This window comes from Neolamprologus brichardi, chromosome 12 (assembly GCF_056152115.1).
Source record: "Neolamprologus brichardi isolate AB-2024 chromosome 12, ASM5615211v1, whole genome shotgun sequence".
Lineage (NCBI taxonomy): Eukaryota > Metazoa > Chordata > Actinopteri > Cichliformes > Cichlidae > Neolamprologus > Neolamprologus brichardi.
In genome coordinates, this window is record NC_142115.1 from 11069494 (window position 1) to 11089206 (window position 19713).

The window sequence follows — 19713 nt, forward strand, 5'->3', positions numbered from 1 at the left end:
ACCTGAGATGTATCTGTCCACAAAGTCACATACAGTTTGGTCATCATCCACATCTACTTCTACCTTTTCTTGAATCCACAGCAACATGTGTATATGTGGACTACCTCTGTGCTGGAACTCAACTCTGTAAAAGTAATCAATGATTTCACCAAGGGGCTGTGCAGGAGAAAAAAGCAAATCTCTGAACAAAGCCTCAACACGTTTATCAAACATTCGCATGGTGGTTACTGGATTTGATCTTAGGATTTCACACTTTTCTGACCAGTCCAGGGCTTCAAAATCAACCTCTTCACCTTGCTGTCTCTTTATTGCTTGAGTCACTTCAGGCCATCTCATCTCAGCAGCAGAGAAAGTGACAAAGAACTGAGGTGTTCCTATTTGACGAACCATACTGAATAGATCTCTGGTAGTTTTCTGCCAGTAAGCTGGAGTTCCTCTGAGTGGCTGCATAAATCTGATTGCATCTTTATTTCTTACCAGCTTCTCTACTTCTGTCTTACTTTGTAACATTCCTGATGTGATTTTGCGTCCATCTTTCGTCATAGTTTTACCTTTCCTTAGCTGTATTGTCATGCTGGAATTAGCCAAGTGTATTTCAGTGACAAACTGTGAGAAAAACAGGTAATTTGTATCTTTAGCAAATCTTGCATCAATGTTGAAAAGCCTTGACTTGAAGTAAGCACTCGGTGTGAGCTTAAGACGTCTCTTTTCATCCAGTGTATTCTGACCAGTAGGAAACTGCACAGGAAATGCCATGGCTTCCAAATGAGGAGTTCTGAAGAAGCTAACAGGATTGTTTCTTTCTGCAGGTGCCACACAATATGTGTTATCAGTGAAACAGAGAATCTCTTCTGAAATGTCTACAGGCTGCAGACAACTTTCTAGAGCAAAACCTCCATTGTTCAAATCACTTTCTGGTTCATCTGGATTGATTTCCTCTGGTTGTTCATCACAGGATTGCATATTAATATCTTGTTCACTTTCAGACTCACTTTTGCACAAAAGGGCATCTTTTTCATAGTTGTCAATTTCCATTAAATCTGCTTCATCATAATCATCACTTCCCATGCTGGCTTCATCACTGCTGTCATCATCAGGTAATGTTGGATCACAAAGCAATGCATCATCTCTGATAACAATATCTGTGTACTGTGGGTGAATCTGTTTGAGTTTACACAAGGCTTGAATGAGTTTAGACCAGGTGACAGTCTGGAACAGCTGATGGCCTTTGTAGCACAGTCGTCTTTTCAATTTCACCCTCATTATCTGTGAATGGCTTCTGAGTCTGGGTAAACATTCAACTGTCTGTTGGACCTCAGATGGTACACACACCACATTACCACGTATGAGTCTTTGTCTGCCCTTTGGAAGTGGAATAATCTTAGCAAATGGTATGCATTTGGCAATCAGATGTCTCTCCAGAATGTTGAGATCACGAAGTTCAGCTGGAATATCCTGCAGTTCTAAACCGTTAACAGCAGCAAGCCTGGGCATGCGTCCACTTTTGAGGGAACTGTGACACGTGTGACAGATATACTCCTTTTTTCTCTCAACAGGAAAGCTGCATTGATCATTACATGCTTCATCACACACATGAACAAATTTACCAGTTAGACACTGTTGAGCTACAGTTTGGTGTTTTGAGTAATTTTCTCTTTTGCAGATTTTCACCTGATTAGGAAAAGAAGCTTTTAGACAAACAGTACAAACATGAGATGGTGCTGACTTAATGTTTGATCTGAAACGAGATATGGCCTCATTCATTAAAGTGTTATCTGGATGACACTGTAAACTCTCAGCTGGTCGATGCATCTGGCGATATTTTTGTTTTATGTTCATTGCACATCTGACATTATGCATCTGTCTGAAAGAAAAATCGTTCCAATATTTTACTCTCATTCGTTCTCTCATATTGTCCTTGTGTTGTTGCTGAAATTGTTTCTCTTCTCCATAACGCTTAGTCATGTAAGATCCTTTTTTCTGTTTAAATTCTTCGCTTTCTTTATATAGTTTATATACATAAGACCTCATGTAAGCTTTATGTTTCTCTCTGAATCCAGCACAAGTTCTGTAGGTTCTTCTTATACGCTCTTTCTGCTTATCTCTGAATATGGAAGACTCTCTATATGTTCTTGTTATACGTTCCTTCTGCTTTTCTCTGAATAGGGGATTGTCTTTATATGTCCTTATGACACGTTCTCTTTTTCTCTCTCTAATTTTAGCACTTTCTCTATACATCTTTCTCAAATGTTCTTTCTTTTTCTCCCTATAGGTAGCATTTAATTTATACAGTTCATTTCTGTACAGTCTCATTTTCTGTCTGTGATCAGGATCATTAGACTTCCTAGTTGAGTTTTTTTTCTTTGTCTTGAAGCTTTCATCAAACCTGTACATCTGCCTTTCTTTCGTCTTCTGATTTTCCTTTCGTTGTGGTACTTTTTGTTGGGTCAATAATCTTCTCCTCATTTTTTGCCTTTCCTGTTTATTACATTTCAGCAATTTATCTGAGAGTTCCTCTGTTATCTTAGTTGAACAGGAGGCAGTGCTTGAATCATTCTGAGGAACAGAATCTGGTGTTACCGGAGTTTCTCTCACAGAAGATGCAGAGGTTTCCTTTTCAAAATATTCAGAAGGATGATGTTTTTTTCCGGGAGCAGCTGTCTCATTTGAAGAATCAGCTCTGGATGACATTACTTCACTGGTTAAATTCTTAATCACAGGTTTCCGTGTCTGCTCAGTGTATATTTCGGACTTTAATTCATGAACACGTTCATTTAAAGCTGGTCCTGGAGCACTTGTAGCTGTTTGTCTGTATTCGGTTGTTTGATTAGCATCTCTTTTGTCAGCAGCGTTTTCACTGTGAAACTCGATGGGCTGTAGCTCATAAGTGCAGGTTGGTGCGATGCTAAACATTCGGTACAAACATTTGATCCTGTCAATCATGTCATTAAGACGTGTGAATTTCAACATAACTGCAGTTCCACCACTTACACTTAGCGACAATGGCATTCCTGTAGACTTACGTGGGTGAGGGTCAAAATATGCATATTCACCAGAAGTCAGCCTGCAAACTGCGATGACTGTTCCTCCCATGACTAGCAAAGCGTAACGAACGTCTGAAACCAAACACTGTAGTCCCTGTTCAAGACTCGGAAGGTGATCTGTACCATCGAATGTGCCATAACGAGCAAACTGAGACATATCCACTTGATACTCGCGTCTGCGGCTGGTGACCACTGAGGGAAGCTCATCACAGGCTAGAAACACGCTGTTCACAAACCTCTTTCTGGCATCTGAGTACACTGCATGGCCTTTGTCCAACACACGGTTAAGATCTGCTTTGGTAATGAATTCATCCTCGTGTAAGAATGACAGGAAAATCAAACTGTTAGCCATGCATTGCTGATTCCGGTACTTTCCATACTTAGGAGAGGCCTGGCTTCGGGATGCACAGATACTACTCACTCGTGGATGACTTTCAGTGTTTGTAACTTCTACATGAGATGGTCCTGGACCTTCTCCATCATGCTGTGTTTGTACAGTTACCTGGGGCTCAATATGGATTACCTGCATAACTTCAGGCTCTGGGACAGACACTGAGGGAACACCTCTCTTTACCACATCTGCATAAGACACTGTGGCTGTCTGAACACTGCTCTGCACTTCTGTGCTGGGAAAAGTTGAAACACACACCTTTACCTGCTCACTGCTCTGAGAAACATTCACCTGTTCTTTCTCCTTCTGACGTCTAAGTTTCTGGGACTGCGACCTTTGACCTTTTCTTGGCATTTTGCTGAAGTACAACCTGGAGCTTATATGTGGTTATACACAAATGTAAACAAAAGTCAACCTTGAAACACAGAAAAACGTATAAGTCCTCAAGTTACTGTTAAATCTGAGAAATGTACTATTATACTACTTTAAAATGTTTTTTATGAATATATAAATAGATGTTAAAAAAGCTGATTTGTACTCCAAACTCAAAATAAAGGAAATTCAAAGTTCTCTGGAAACAACTTGGTCGGTTTTATTGTAGCTCTTTTAGAAACGGTATCATTTTACTTCTTATATTTTTTTAACCAAACTGGTAAATAAATACAACTTCTGTAAAATGATATGCAGAATAAATCTCAACAATCAACAGGCTATAATAAAAGTCTTAGCTCTTAGGGGAGTTTATGTAAATCTTTCAGATATCTAAAATTTAAATCAAATATATGGAGCTTTGGTGGTGTGGTGATAGATAAGATGACAGGCGATGAGGATTCTTGAGCTGGATGTTCTGCAGCAGTCAGGAAACAGGTCCTCAGGCGCTTCTCGATGACAATACAACTGAATACTTACACTGAGTGACAAAATGGGTTTGTCCTTAAATAATAATACTATAAACTTGCAGTCAAATGTTATAGCCAATGAAACAGTCTAGCAAAATGTATTTGGATCTAATTTATTATTTATCTGAATGTATGTATTACAAAATAACCAGATTATCTTATTACAAACAAACTTTTAAAAAGGTGATATTTTATATAATTGATCAAAGTAAGCCAAACTAGCAGTGTTAATTCCAAAGTCTAATGCAAAATTAAAATGACAAATGTAGGGCTGTGTAAGTAGTTTATACTATAAGTTCTACTGTACTGTAATTCTACTACTGTATATTCAACTTTCAACTTGTAATTTCCAGCAAAATGACTGAATGTGAGAGAGTTTAATGACAGGAAAGAAGGAGCAGTAAGAGCAGAGATCTCTCAGAATTCTGTAACAGATAGATCAAGTACTGGTAACTTGGATTTCTGAAAACTTGGATTCTCAAAACTTGGATTTCTCAAAACTGGGATTCTCAAATTAGATAGAGCAGTAGAGATAGAGGGATACAAGATAGAATGGCTGTCAAATTAGATAGAGCAGTAGAGATAGAGGGATACAAGATGGAATGGCTGTCAAATTAGATAGAGCAGTAGGGATAGAGGGATACAAGATGGAATGGCTGTCAAATTAGATAGAGTCGGGAGAGTGATAGGATAGACAGAATTGCTTATAATGATAGAGAGAGAGAATCTTCTGCAGCAGGTCACCTGTAAGACACAAAAGGCCTGGAATTAGTCATATTTCCAATATGCTTGGATTTACCATATTCTTCAGACTATATGGCACAGCTAAAATCCTGTCATTTTCTCAAAAATATACAATGTGCCTAGTGTATCGATTCTGGTTATGCTTACTGACCTCGAACGGGATTTCTGTGGTACACAGCGCTCAAAATTCTGTCAAATATTTTAGTAAGACTTCTGTAAGCTACAAAGCTGCGCTGCTTGATGTATTGTCAGAGCATTATGGCTTCCATAGTCAGGACCCTCGCAGAGTAATTTGTACGGTGCTGAAAACATAACATTATGGTGTGTGTACAAGGACCTGGCACGTGCTAAGAGACATGCTTATGAAGCAGATTTCAAACTGATCAACCCATGAAGAGTTTGATGGATTTGTGGATGAGGAATGAACTGAAAAAGTGAGTGTATTGTTCTGTATTTTCTGTGTTACAACTGAACAGTGTTGAGAGTTGTTTGTGAATGACTTGAATAAAGTTTGACTTATCTGACTGTTTGTTTGGCTTAATGTGCCTTAAAAACAGACTTGTTTATTGACATTATGCCTTATAATGTCAAAAATACAGTACATGTAGGGCTTTAAATACTAAAGAGTTCTACAGTAAATTATTGGACTGAACAGAATGACAATGTTTAACAAATGATGGTGGAACTGTTATAAGGACATTTTTGTGTTCTATTAAAACAATAACCTAAGTCTATAAACTCAAACCAAGACGTGCTGCTACAGTAACTTACTGTAAATATTATATGGTATATTATATGGTCCAAATAAACCCGCACACCCTAACCCCCTAACCCTAACCCTTAAGTGTTTAAGCTATCATTTATAGGCTACGTTCACTCTGCAGGTCTTAATGCTCAATTCCGATTTTTTGATCAAATCCGATTTTTTTGTCTGCTTGTTCACACTACAAATAAAATGCGACAGCAAACGCACTCTAGTGTGAACGCTCAAAGCGGCCGCATGCGCAAAAGAAGATGTTACACACAACGCGCTCTGTTTAGACCCAGAGCAAACAGTATTGTTTGACTGATGGCCCTTAATATAAAGACTTCGGACTTTACGTTTCCCAATTTTTGCTTTAAGTTATTTTGTTATTTACATAATATTGTAGATAACCTAATAATTATCCTTATTGCTGTTTTAGAGGAGCGGTGCTTCAATGGATAGTTACAGATTTCTGTCAGAATCTGCAGATTATACAGTACAAATAAAATGTTCACGTTGTCTTCCCAACAGTTTCACTGACATCTACAATGGATGGCCAGGAAGCGTTCGCAATGTCTTCTCAGGCGCTTCTCTGGTGCTGATAATTGGCGTCTGTCTTCTGTCAGTGACGTAAAAGACGGATTTAATGCGACATGACCATTCAAACAGCAGTCGCTTTCTAAAACATCGGATATGTCTCGGATTCAGCACCACATACGAAAGTGACCCAGGACGGATTTGAAAATATCGGATTTGTGCCGTTTACACTGTCATACCATGATACCATCACTGATACCAACATGACAAAAAAAATCTGATATGATGCGCTTTCGCCTGCAGTGTGAACGTAGCCTTAGTCGCTCAGGCAAAATACTTCTAGTGTTTTGACTTCATGCTAATTTATAAGTGGAATGAGAGAGAAAATAAAAATCGATAGCTGTGGTGCTCTTAAGTGTTTAAGGTACCACCTATACTCACACTTAAATCCACAAACATAAGGAGAAATCGAACAACTGCATAAAGATATCTCTGACATTTAACTATGTTTGGACTTGATAAGCCATCAAAAATTAAAATCAGACATTAATGGGCTATTAAACTTCATTGACATTTTCAGGGGCAGTCAGTGGTCCTGTGTGGGGGCTTTGCTGCTACAGATTCTAAATCCTGACTATTTGTCTTTGCCCATGAGTGAATGGCAAGATAACACAAATAGCCAAACTACTGTAAGTAAATTACTAAACATTACCATTACTGTTTACTTACCAGCAAAGGCAAAACCAAAGATCTGTTCACTCTGTGTAACAAAAGACAAAGAACAAAAGTACAGGCTCAGACAACTCCAATCAGCATTAGAGTCAATACTGCATCACTCTCTGTAGTCAAAAACATTCTGGAAACTTCTTTGTTTACCACAGCTGGAATACAAACAACAACAACAACTCTCCTCTGTTTTCTTTTTCCGCACCCTAATAAAGATTATCATTTTCATAAAGGTAATATGTAGTTTTATCCATTTGCAATAAGCCACACAAGTTTCTGAGTCATGTAATGCTCCAAAATTTAGGTTCAGTTACATAAGAGAGTAGATATCGTAACCAATGATTTGCTACACCTAGCACTGCACACTTTATCAAATGGTGATGTCACAATTTAAAAGTAGGCAACAATCACAAATGATAGCTTGTATGGAATGTTTGTAGGCTTTAACATTTGAGGTGGCCTGCATTCAAATTCTATTAACACAATAAAAACAAACAGAGTCTATAAACTTACACCAAGATGTGCTGCTACAATAACTTACTGTAAATATTATATGGTCCAACAAAACCAACACACTGAGGTTAGAGCAGACAGTTTCATGCCACCTGCTTTAAACACTTCAGATCCACTCAACTTACATTTATCCCACAAAAAACGTGCCTTAATCCCCACAATTCTCAAATCCCTGTGTCTGTGTGTACTTGCCTGGGACAACAGTATATCATAATATCTGGGGTTCCGTTAACATAAAACATAAAACAATTTACTCTGTATGAATTTTGGCAAAATGAGAGATTTGGAGACAGCTAGTTTCTACGCAGCAGTTTCTACATATTTCAGTGACATTTGGGGCATGTTTGATACACAGCAATAAGCACTCCCCTAAATCTATGATAAACTTATCATAGCTGATATTAAGGCCTAATTAGCAAAATTTAGTATGATGATAATTTCTTTGTAGATCATTTCATGATAAAAAAGAACAGAAGTGAGTGCTGTATCTGAGCTGTTGCATGTAAGATCTTTGCTGGAGATTCCCACATTTCTTAAACAAACAAAGAAACAAACAAACATGACTTTCAGACACAGTTCATCTTTTGTAAATTAGGGCAGGATTATTTTCAAAAAACAGCCTTGATAAAAATATCAGGCCACTATAAAATGTCTTATGTTTATGTTTTCATCCCACCTATATTTTGCAAGTCATTATGACAAATTACAAAAAGCAGTTTTCAGGCAGTGATTTAAGGGAAGCAGCTTTTGAAATCCACAATGCCCTACCACCAGTGGTCTCAAACTCCTGTCCTTAAGGCCTGGTGTCCAGAAACTTTTCTATGTGCCCCTGTTGCAACACACCTGAATAACATTAGTAGGTCATTAGCAAAACTCTACAGAACTTGACTACATGCTGAGGTGGTAATTCAGCCATTTGATTCGTGTTATAGCAGCTCATGATTGAATGAACATGATGTAATGAAAGTACTTTTAGAAGTACATTTTTACAAAAACTTAAATTACTCACATTTGAGTAGTCTTAGGGGATGCCACTTCAGCATGCAGTCAAATTCTATACTCTTACTAATGACCTACAAATGTTATTCAGGTGTTTTGTAACAGGGACACATGGAAAAGCTTCAGGACACCGGCCCTTGAAGAGTGGAGTTTGAGACCCCTGCCCTATGTGAATATTTAATTGTCCCTAAACTGCTAGCCGTGAGCTGCTCTAATGTGAAACAAACACATATAGTTCTGTAAAGGTTTACAAAGAGATTTCTAAGGATTTGGAGAGCCCAGAAAACAAAAACCCTCACAGATGTTGTAGCTGAACAGGCAAAAACAAGTTGCCTAATAATATCTCGATGATAACCAAGAGCTGTGCTGACTAACTGCACTAAACTGAATCATCTACAGTGAGAGAAAAACACCAGCATTAAAGTCAAACATAGTGCTGTTACTCTGATGTCCCAGAGTTCCTTTGCTACTTCAGGACCTTCAGGACCATCAACTCATCAGGTCCTGGGCTTAAGTTTAATCACACTTAGGATTTGCAGCAGGAAATTGATCTGAAGCACACAAGCAAGTCCAATTGAATGAATGAAACAAAACTCTTGGTGTAAACTAATCAGTCTGGACTTTAATGAAATTAAGATACTTGGTATGACTTGAAAACCCTATATTGGGCCTTAATTGTGACTTTTTCCTTTTCTTTTTTTGCCTGTCCTGTTTGGATCTAATTAAGACAATTCTGAAATTATAGTGGACCAAAATCCCCCAGTGATGTAAACCAGTCATTACCAGTTACTGTAAATGCTTGATGGTAATTGTTGCTATCAGGGCATCCACAGCTGGGTATTAGAGACCAACATGTTTTTACATTAGACCAGGTTGTTCTGGTTCAAAAATGAAATCATCACTTTAAAACTGCTTTTTGTATTTATCCAGGTCATCCTTGTTAGATGATTTGAAACATGTGAAAAAAGCATAAACAAAATAAATCTGCAAGGAAGAAAGACCTTTCTCAGCACTGTACCGCAGACAAAACCTTTACTTACCAGACTTGAGACGATCAGATCAGTATCCTAGAGAAAGGAAACAACACATCAGATCACTGTTTAATGACTTAGACTGTTGAACCTCTTCACACACAATCCAATTTACTGTGACATTAAATAACTAGTAAAATCCTCAATTTCTTCAAGCCTTTATGAACTCACTGTAGTCTAAAGAGGACAAACTTTAGTTACAGAGTCTCACATGGCGATAACATGTGTAATAAAGGCATGCATACTACAGAAGTGCAAAGAAGAGGCACCAGTATTTGTTGGTACAGATTATGGCTTTTTAGCTCCATCATTTTCTATCACAAGTCAGTGCTTAATTAAGTGTGAAAAAAACCACAACTGTTAACCTCATTTCAGATTAAAAATGTTGAATACCATTTAAAAAAAATTTTGACATGTCATAGCAACAACAGTGGCACACCATTTTTGCAATTAAAATTTCTTAAAAATTATAATAAAAAGTCCTTCCATTGTACCTGTTGGCAGGAATCTTTTTGTATTTTGCAATATTTCCCTTTTATATATAATTTTCAAACATATTGTATCAAGCAAATTATTAAGAAACTAATTTAAACTTAGTGTATATAAATTACATACAGGCTTTAACATACACAACATTGCCTACTCACAACTCTGGTTCTCTTAGTTTTTTTTATTATTGCTTAAATGTTTAACCTACCACTTCTATTCACTCAGGCAAAAATACTTCTATAGTGGTCGGACTTTAATGTAATACATAAGCAGAATATGAGTGAAGATATAAATCAACAACTGTGGTGCTCCTAAGTGTTTAAGCTACCACTTACACTAACTCACCTAAAATGCGTTCATAGTTGTGTCTGCTACGTAAATCCACAAACAAACGGAGAACACGAACAACTGTATAAAAACAGTTGTTCGTGTTCAAACATAAAAATCAGACACAAATGGTCTGTTAAACTTCAGGGACAGTCAGAGGTCATGTGTGGGGCCTTTGCTGCTACAAGGTATAAATTCTGACCATTTGTTTTTGCCCATCGGTAAATGGTAATGTCACAAAAACCAAACTACGTTAGGTAAGTTGCTAAACATGTTACACAGTGACAATGTCATATTACTGCAGTTACAATTGCTGCTTACTTACCAGCAAAGGCAAAACCGAAGTTCTGTTTCACTCTGTGTAACAAAAGAACAAAAACACAGAATCAGACAACTGAAATCAGCATCAGAGTCAATACTGCATCACAATCTGTAGTGAAAAAAAAATCTGTTAAATTCTTTGTTTACAACAGCTTTACTATAAACACCCCATCTTCTCTTTCTGCACCTTATTAAAGATTTCTGTCTTTACTAAGGTGATGTGTCGTTTTATCCATCTGCAATAAGCCACAAAAATTCCTCATTAACGTAAAGCTCTAATACTTTGGTGCTATTACATAACACAGCAGATACCACAAACAATGATTTGCTCGCACTGCACACTTGATCAAATGATAACATCACAGTTTCAAAGCATGCAACAATCACAAATGATACTTGATACTATAAATGCTTGATGGTAGTTCTTGCTATCAGGGCTTCCACAGCTGGGTATTAGAGACCAGCATGTTCTCACATTAGAACAGATAGCTCTGGTTTGGTTTTCTCTGCTTCATACGTGAAATCATCACTTTAAAAATGCTTTTTTGTATTTATTCATATCATCCCTGTTAGATGATTTGAAACATGTGACAAAAAAGCATGAACGAAATAAATCTGCAAGGAAGAAAGACTTTTCCCAGCACTGTACCTCAGACAAAATGAACTCACTTTAGTCTAAAGAGGGCAAAATTTAATTGCAGAGTCTCAAATGGCCTTAACATGTGTAATAAAAACATTACTACAGAAATGCTTTGATAAGCCTTTAAAATTAAAATTAGACATAAATGGCCTATTAAACTTCAGGGACATTTTTAGGGACACCCAGAGGTCTAGTGGGGGGGCTTTACTGCTTATAAATCCTAAATGTGTTTTTGCCCATGAGCAAATGGCAAGAAATCACAAAAAGCCAAACTATTGTATGTAAATTGCTAAACATGTTACACAATCCCAATTTCATATTGCTTCAGTTACAATCACTGTTTACTTACCAGCACAGGCAAAACCAAGCTTCTATTTCACTCTGTGTAACAAAAGACAACGAGCAAAAATACAGGATCAGAAAACTCAAATTAGCATCAATACTGCATCACTCTCTGTTGTCAAAAAGATTCACTGAACTTCTTTGTTTACTACAGCTGGAATACAAACAACAACTCTCCTCTGTTTTCTTTGGTCTACATCTCATTTAAGATTGCAATAACACTCATACATGAAAAACTGCACGATATATTTTTAAGGCTTTAATGTTTGAGGTGGTCTGCATTCAAATTCAACTTCCTAAATTATTATCAACTGCACATAGTATCATTAAATATGCTGTAGTTTTAAAATAAATATCTATGTACCATACTAATAATAATATACTGCCATATTTTATTTATGTGAAGGTGGGCTGTTGTTTATTTCATTAATTTTCCACAAAGTGAGAATTTAAACTGTGCTGCAGATTTAGGTTGGCACAAACAAGCCTTTGTTAAACAGTTCTTAAAAATTAAAGTCTCCTGTTTAGGAGTTCTTATTATTCTTGGGCTATGTCCACATGTACACAGGTACTTTTGAAAACGGAGATTTTTCTATGCGTTTGCACCTTTCGTCCTCACTTAAACGGCGTTTTCGGTGACTGAAAATGGAGATTTCTAAAAACGCTTGCCAGGATATTTTCGACAACTCCGTTTATGCATTTATGTGTGGACAGGAAAACAGAGAAAACGCAGCGCCTTTTTTGACGTCACACTGTGCGCCACGTTATTGTTTCGGTGAAATGCATTTCTACAATACTGTTACTGTTAATTGTACTCTCTGCAGTGTTTAAATGCTTACATATACACACACAGTTACTGTCCCCCCACACATATGACTCAGTTCTGCTTTTATGCCCCATCTTTGTTTGCTATTTCCCACCGAGGCTTCTAGACTTCTGATTGGCCAACATTTCTACAGGTTAGGAATATATCGCCATCTGTTGCTTTGGCATGTTCCTAGCAGCGTTTTCCTTAATTTCTGCATTTACGTGTGGATGGGATTATTTTTTTAAAACGAAAAACGGAAAAATCTCAGTTTTAAAAAAATACCCATGTATGTGGGGACATAGCTTATGTTTAATCCTCAGTTTCTCCCTCCCTCCTTTCTCTTAATTAACCCACAAGACCTGGACAAATGTGACTCTTTTTCTCCCGTGTTCGGTCAGAGGCGGTAAAATGGCTCCTTTGATCTTGCCGACAGCTGAAACCGAATCTATGTGGGTTCGTTAAAAACGTTACAGCCTAAAGAATGAGGCTGTTTTAACCAACTGATTTGTGAAGAGAGCTAACTGCACCTTATTTAACAGACCGAAAAACACGAACAAACCAAATGTAATTAATAAAACAACACAATAACCGTGGTTTACAGTCAAATGAATTATCTTCATTTCACACTGGGCTCATAAGAGCGCTAGGCGTTAGCATTGGGTTGTTAGCGTTAGCTCATCAAACACTGCTTTTACATACAAAAATGACAATTTTTCACTAAAAACCAACCATTGTGTTACTTTAATATGAGTTATACCTCGGCTGGCTTTATAAATCACTAACAAGAACTCCTTAAATCGCGCAAACAGAGTATAGACATTTAGGAGAGAGGAGAAGCAGAGGAGCAGCACTCACCGAGAGCGGACTCATCAAAGTGTGCAGAGAGGCGGATGTCAGCCAGTCAGGTAAAAGATGAGGCGTTCACGGGTAGTAGGAAATTCCAGTATTACACACAATGGGCATTGTAAACATCAAAAATGTAGGTAATTTTAAATATTTTATACAATATTTATTTGCTAAGGAAAAAAACTAGCAGAACTTTAATTCTATAAGTTGAGTAAATATTATTAGAAGGCTCTTCTCCTGAACACCAACACCAAAGAGCTGGTGATAGAGTTCACCAGACCTAAAAAACAAAAACAAAAACAAAAAAAAACAACCAGTCCAGGACAGTCTGCAAAGATGTTTTAAAGACAATATATTTATATATATATAAACCTTATCCAGTTAAATATTCCCCTCAAACAAATGACCATAATTTCCTAACCGTAAGGGCTAGAACGGTCATTCTTAATTCTTACACCGTTTTGCTAAGAAGAGATGGGGGAATCTTCAAGTGTTGACAATTTATCATTAAACTATGAATTATTGAAGATATTTGACTTGTAATGGACCATAACCGAGTAGAGGTGAAGCAAAAACTGCTTTGACTTGCCCTCATCTGGCTGGGAAGCCATGGAGGCCTCAATAGGCAAATTTGTATGTCTCAGCCCTCAGATATGATTGGCTGGTTGGGAAGCCGTGCAGGCCCTGATATGTAAATTTGAATATTACAGTTCTCACAGAGGATTGGCTGCCTGGGGACCTGGCAGAAATATATAGAAATACTATGATTACCCAGAAATACTACATTTAGTAGAAAGCCTGTGTTTTAGCATGAATACTATAAAATAGCAGAAGTACTATAATAAAGCAGAAATACTATATTAGGCGCAAATCCTATAAAAAGCAGAAATACTGTACTATGATATGGTAGAAAAACTATAATTATTAGAAATACTATATTTGGTAGAAATACTATGTTTTGGCAGAAATACTATATTGTCCTCAAATCCTATAAAATAGCAGAAATAGTATGATTTAGCAGAAATACTGTATTTAGCACAAGTACCAAAAAGTAGCAGAAATACTATGATTTAGCAGAAATACTATATTTAGCACAAATCTTATAAAATAGCAGAAATAGTATGCTTTAGCAGAAATACTGAAAAGCAGCAGAAATGCTATGATTTAGCACAAGTGTAATAACTTAAATAGAAAAATTGGAAAAGCAAAATGGACAGCTTAAAAATTGCTGAACATGCTATGGGTCCCTCAAATATACTTGTTAAATGAAAAAAATTGGCAAAAAAGAATATAACAGCCACACAATCACAAATATGGACGCATATGGAAACACACATGCACAGAGAGTAACACACACAAGATCCAATTCAGTCAAACAGTCTAAATATATTGAATTTGAATCTTACAATGAGATGCTCCCATAAAAAGGCTTTCTCTCTCTCTCTCTCTCTCTCTCCCTGTGTCTCGCACACACACACACACACACACACACACACACAGAAAGAGAGAGAAGCAAGTTTCCAGGTCAGTCAAAAAGCCTGGGAGCTGCTAAATTTGAATCTACCAATCAGAGAGGCTGTGTACTTTTCCCCGCCAAAACAGGTGCACACACGCAGCACAGAGACAGGATTTTTGTAGTCGATTTCTCATAGTGAGGATTGCCGTCAAACAAATGACCAGAATTACCTAACTGTAGGGGTTAGAGCGGTCGTTCTTAGATCGTTTTGTTCAGAAGAGGTGGGGGAATCGTCAAGTGTTGTCTATTTAAAATAAAAATGTGAATTTTTAGAGATATATGACATGGATGACTGGTTGGCTTACAAGCCGTGAAGGCCCCAATATGCAAATTTGAATGCCTCAGCCCTCAGATATGATTGGCTGGCTGGGAAGCCGTGCAGGCTCTGATTTGTAAATTTGAATGTCTCAGTGCTCACAGAGGAGGCCTGGGGACCTGGCAGTAATATATAGAAATAGTATGATTAAGCATAAATACTACATTTAGTAGAAATACTATGTTTTAACACAAATACTATAACAAGCAGAAATACTATAATTTAGCAGAAATACTATATTAAGCACAAATCCTATAAAAAGCAGAAATACTATAAAAAGCAGAAATACTATAATTTAGCAGAAATACTATAATTTAGCAGAAATACTATATTAAGCACAAATCCTATAAAAAGCAGAAATACTATAAAAAGCAGAAATGCTATAATTTAGCAGAAATACTATATTAGGCACAAATCCTATAAAAAGCAGAAATAGTATAAAAAGCAGAAATACTATAATTTAGCAGAAATACTATAATTTAGCAGAAATACTATATTAAGCACAAATCCTATAAAAAGCACAAATCCTATAAAAAGCAGAAATACTATAATTTTGCAGAAATACTATATTAAGCAGAAATACTTTGTGCTTAATATTAAAACGTACGGATTTCCTAAATACTATGAAATACTATGTTTCAGCACAAATATTCTGGTTTAGCACAAATATTATAACATAGCAGAAATAAAATTATATAGCAGAAATGCTATATTTAGAAAGAAAAATATAATATAGTAGAAATAATATGATTTAGCAGAAATACTGTAATCAGCACATATACTGTAACATGACAGAAATTCCTCCACTTAGTAGTAATACTATAACATAACACAAATGTTATGATTTGGCACAAAAACCATGATTTGGCAAAAATACTATGATTTAGCAGAAATACTATGATTGAGCAGAAGTACTAAGATGTAGTAAAAGTACTTTGATTTAACAGAAATACAATTATGGTGGAGCAATACTTTAAAATAGGAGAAATATTGATACACACACACATACACAGAGCCTAAAGGGAACAGTATTTGTGCCATGGAGTGTTAACAAGAATGTGAGGTCCATATTAGAAAAGCTGGTAAAATGATAAAAGTTTGCAGAATTATAATAAATGATGAATATGAATTACTGGTCTGTGATAGTGTATTAATTTGTAGGGAAAAAAACACGTTGACTAAGTTGGAATCTAACCAACGACCTTTGGCTTGCAGACCCATGTCACTACCAACTGCGCCACTGGGAAAGAGAGCCGGGCGCCTGGAAAACAGGGTGATGAGCAGTCAGAATTAGATCGCGGTGAGAGGCGAAAAACGCCGTTTTTTTTAGTTACAAAACGTCACGTAACTCAAAAACTAGGTGGACTAGAAGTATAATTCTTGTACTGGGTGAATCAGCAGACTTTGGTGTACTTTGACTGCGATTTTCATTGCTCTTTGTACAACCGTCGCTGAGATATGACGAGAGAAGAAACGGCAGACCTCAGATAAGATTGGCTGGCTGGGAAGCCGTGCTGTCCCTGATTTGTAAATTTGAATGCCTGAGTCCTCACAGAGGATTGGCTACCTGGGGAACTGGCAGTGATATATAGAAATAGTATGATTAAGCATAAATACTACATTTAGTAGAAATACTATGTTTTAGCACAAATACTATAAAAACCAGAAATACTATAATTTAGCAGAAATACTATATTAAGCACAAATAGTATATTAAGCAGAAATACTATAAAAAGCAGAAATACTATATTTTAGCAGAAATACTATAAAAAGTAGAAATATTATAATTTAGCAGAAATATTATAATTTAGCAGAAATAGTATAAAAAGCAGAAATACTATAATTTAGCAGAAATACTATATTAAGCAGAAATACTATAAAAAGCAGAAATACTATAAAAAGCAGAAATACTATAATTTAGCAGAAATATTATATTAAGCAGAAATATTATATTAAGCAGAAATAGTATAAAAAGCAGAAATATAATAATTAGCAGAAATACTATAATTTAGCAGAAATATTATATTAAGCAGAAATATTATATTAAGCAGAAATACTATAAAAAGCAGAAATATAATAATTTAGCAGAAATACTATATTGAGCACAAATACTATATTAAGAACAAATACTATAATTTAGCAGAAATACTATATTAAGCAGAAATACTATAATTTGGCAGAAATACTATATTAAGCAGAAATACTATAATTTGGCAGAAATACTATATTAAGCAGAAATACTATAAAAAGCAGAAATACTATAATTTAGCAGAAATATTATATTAAGCAGAAATATTATATTAAGCAGAAATAGTATAAAAAGCAGAAATATAATAATTAGCAGAAATATAATAATTTAGCAGAAATATTATAATTTAGCAGAAATATTATAATTTAGCAGAAATACTATATTAAGCACAAATACTATATTAAGAAGAAATATTATAATTTAGCAGAAATACTATATTAAGCAGAAATACTATAATTTGGCAGAAATACTATATTAAGCAGAAATACTATAATTTGGCAGAAATACTATATTAAGCAGAAATACTATAATTTAGCAGAAATACTATATTAAGCAGAAATACTATAAAAAGCAGTACTATAATTTAGCAGAAATACTATAAAAAGCAGAAATACTATAATTTAGCAGAAATACTATAAAAAGCAGAAATACTATAATTGAGCAGAAATACTATAATTGAGTAGAAATACTATAAAAAGCAGAAATACTATGATTTAGCAGAAATACTATATTAAGCAGAAATACTATAAAAAGCAGAAATACTATGATTTAGCAGAAATACTATAAAAAGCAGAAATAGTATAATTTAGCAGAAATACTATATTGAGCAGACATACTATATAAAGCAGAAATCCTATAAAAAGTAGAAATACTATATTTTAGCAGAAATACTATAAAAAGCAGAAATACACACACACACACACACACACAGAGGCAGAGAGAAGCAACTTTGTAGGTCAGTCAAGCAGCCTGGGAGCTGCTAAATTTGAATCCACCAATCAGAGAGGCTGTGTACTTTTTCCCGCCAAAACAGGTGCAGCCGTTTTTACACACACAGCAGAGAGGCAGGATTTTTGCAGTCTATTTCTCATAGTGAGGACTACCCTCCAAACAAATGGCCATAATTTCCTAACCGTAGGGGCTAGAACGGTCATTCTTACACCGTTTTGTTCAGAAGAGATGGGGGAATCTTCAAGTGTTGACAATTTATCATTAAAATATGAATTATTAAAGATATTTGACTTGTAATGCACTATAACTGAGTAGAGGCGATGCAAAAACTGCCTTGACTTGCCCTCAAACAACGCTTTCTAACTCAAAATCTATTTGGAGTATCGATATCATTCTTTCACCGTAAGAGACAGCAGGCTTTGGTGAACAGTCATGGAAATTTTCAGGTCTTTGTTGAAATCCATTAAAAAGATATGACGAGAGAAAAAAGTGGTTCATTTCCAGAGTTTGAAAGCTGAAGAAATCTGAGCGAAGGACGGATTTCCTACCCTCAAACAAACGTAATTCATGGCCAAATGGTAATAGGTGAGAAAATAATTCTTGAATTGTGAGCGTCAGGAGTGTCTGAAGATATATCGGGACAAGCCTCATGTCTTAACTTCGCTTCGTTAAGGAGATATGACGATTCGAATATGCCTCTCATTACAGAAATCAAGCGGCGATTTTGAACAAACTCTCCATTGACTTTCTATGGAGAGTTTTGAGACTTCGTGTTGGTCTGAGGAGATTTGCCAAAATTATATAAATCCCACAACAATGATAGTGACATTTTCTGAAAGCCAGCAAAAATACCTACGTTTTGATGTATAATTTGTGGGAGTTGAGTGAAAATTGAGCAAGTAGTAGGAAGTTGTTCGGACAAGAAGAGAAGACTGCGAAACTTAAAGTGGCTCACTTAGAACCAAGTGCATAGCAACCATAACAACGCATGTATTTTGTGAAAAATCACAATTTTGCAACTGAAAACTTAAAGAGGCATAAGATGAAAACGGTAACAGATATGAAAAAGCTGAATCATACACGAATAGCCCAATATTTTGTGAACATTTTAAAATTTGAATGGTTTTTCTAGGTGAAAGTATGAGGAAGTAGTTAAGTTTCAAAAACAAGCAAGTTTTAGCAGAATTGTGGAAGTTTTCCATTCATTTCAATGGGACAAATTAAAGGAAAAAAGCTTAATATTTTAAAAAGTATAATAGTTATAAATACCAAAAGTCATAGCAATATTAAGCAGAAAAAGCTGAATAGTTTAAAATTTGAACGGTGAAAATAGCACAAAAATTGTGGAAGTAGTTAAAGGACAAAAAACGTACGGAAGCAACTAGAATAATAACTAGAAAAATTTGCATTTCCTGCGAAAATGCAGTGTGGATGCTTTAAAGCTGAAGCTGTCTGCAAAAACTAGCTGAAAAAGCTGAAAAGTTGCAGAAATTGTAAAA

At 35.8% G+C, this 19713-nt stretch overlaps 1 pseudogene across 1 annotated transcript in view; it reads right to left on the bottom strand.

Annotated features, from left to right (window-relative positions):
• Window positions 1-4011: 4011 nt before the first annotated feature.
• Window positions 4012-19713, bottom strand: part of LOC148100174 (uncharacterized) — a 64397-nt pseudogene continuing 48695 nt past the window's right edge. Inside the window, exons 2-6 of the transcript XR_015719823.1 lie at window positions 11756-11787; window positions 10771-10802; window positions 9639-9665; window positions 7090-7120; window positions 4012-5078 (exon numbers count right to left, since the gene is read on the bottom strand). The product of XR_015719823.1 is annotated as an uncharacterized LOC148100174 (transcript). The remainder of the gene's footprint in view (window positions 5079-7089; window positions 7121-9638; window positions 9666-10770; window positions 10803-11755; window positions 11788-19713) is intronic.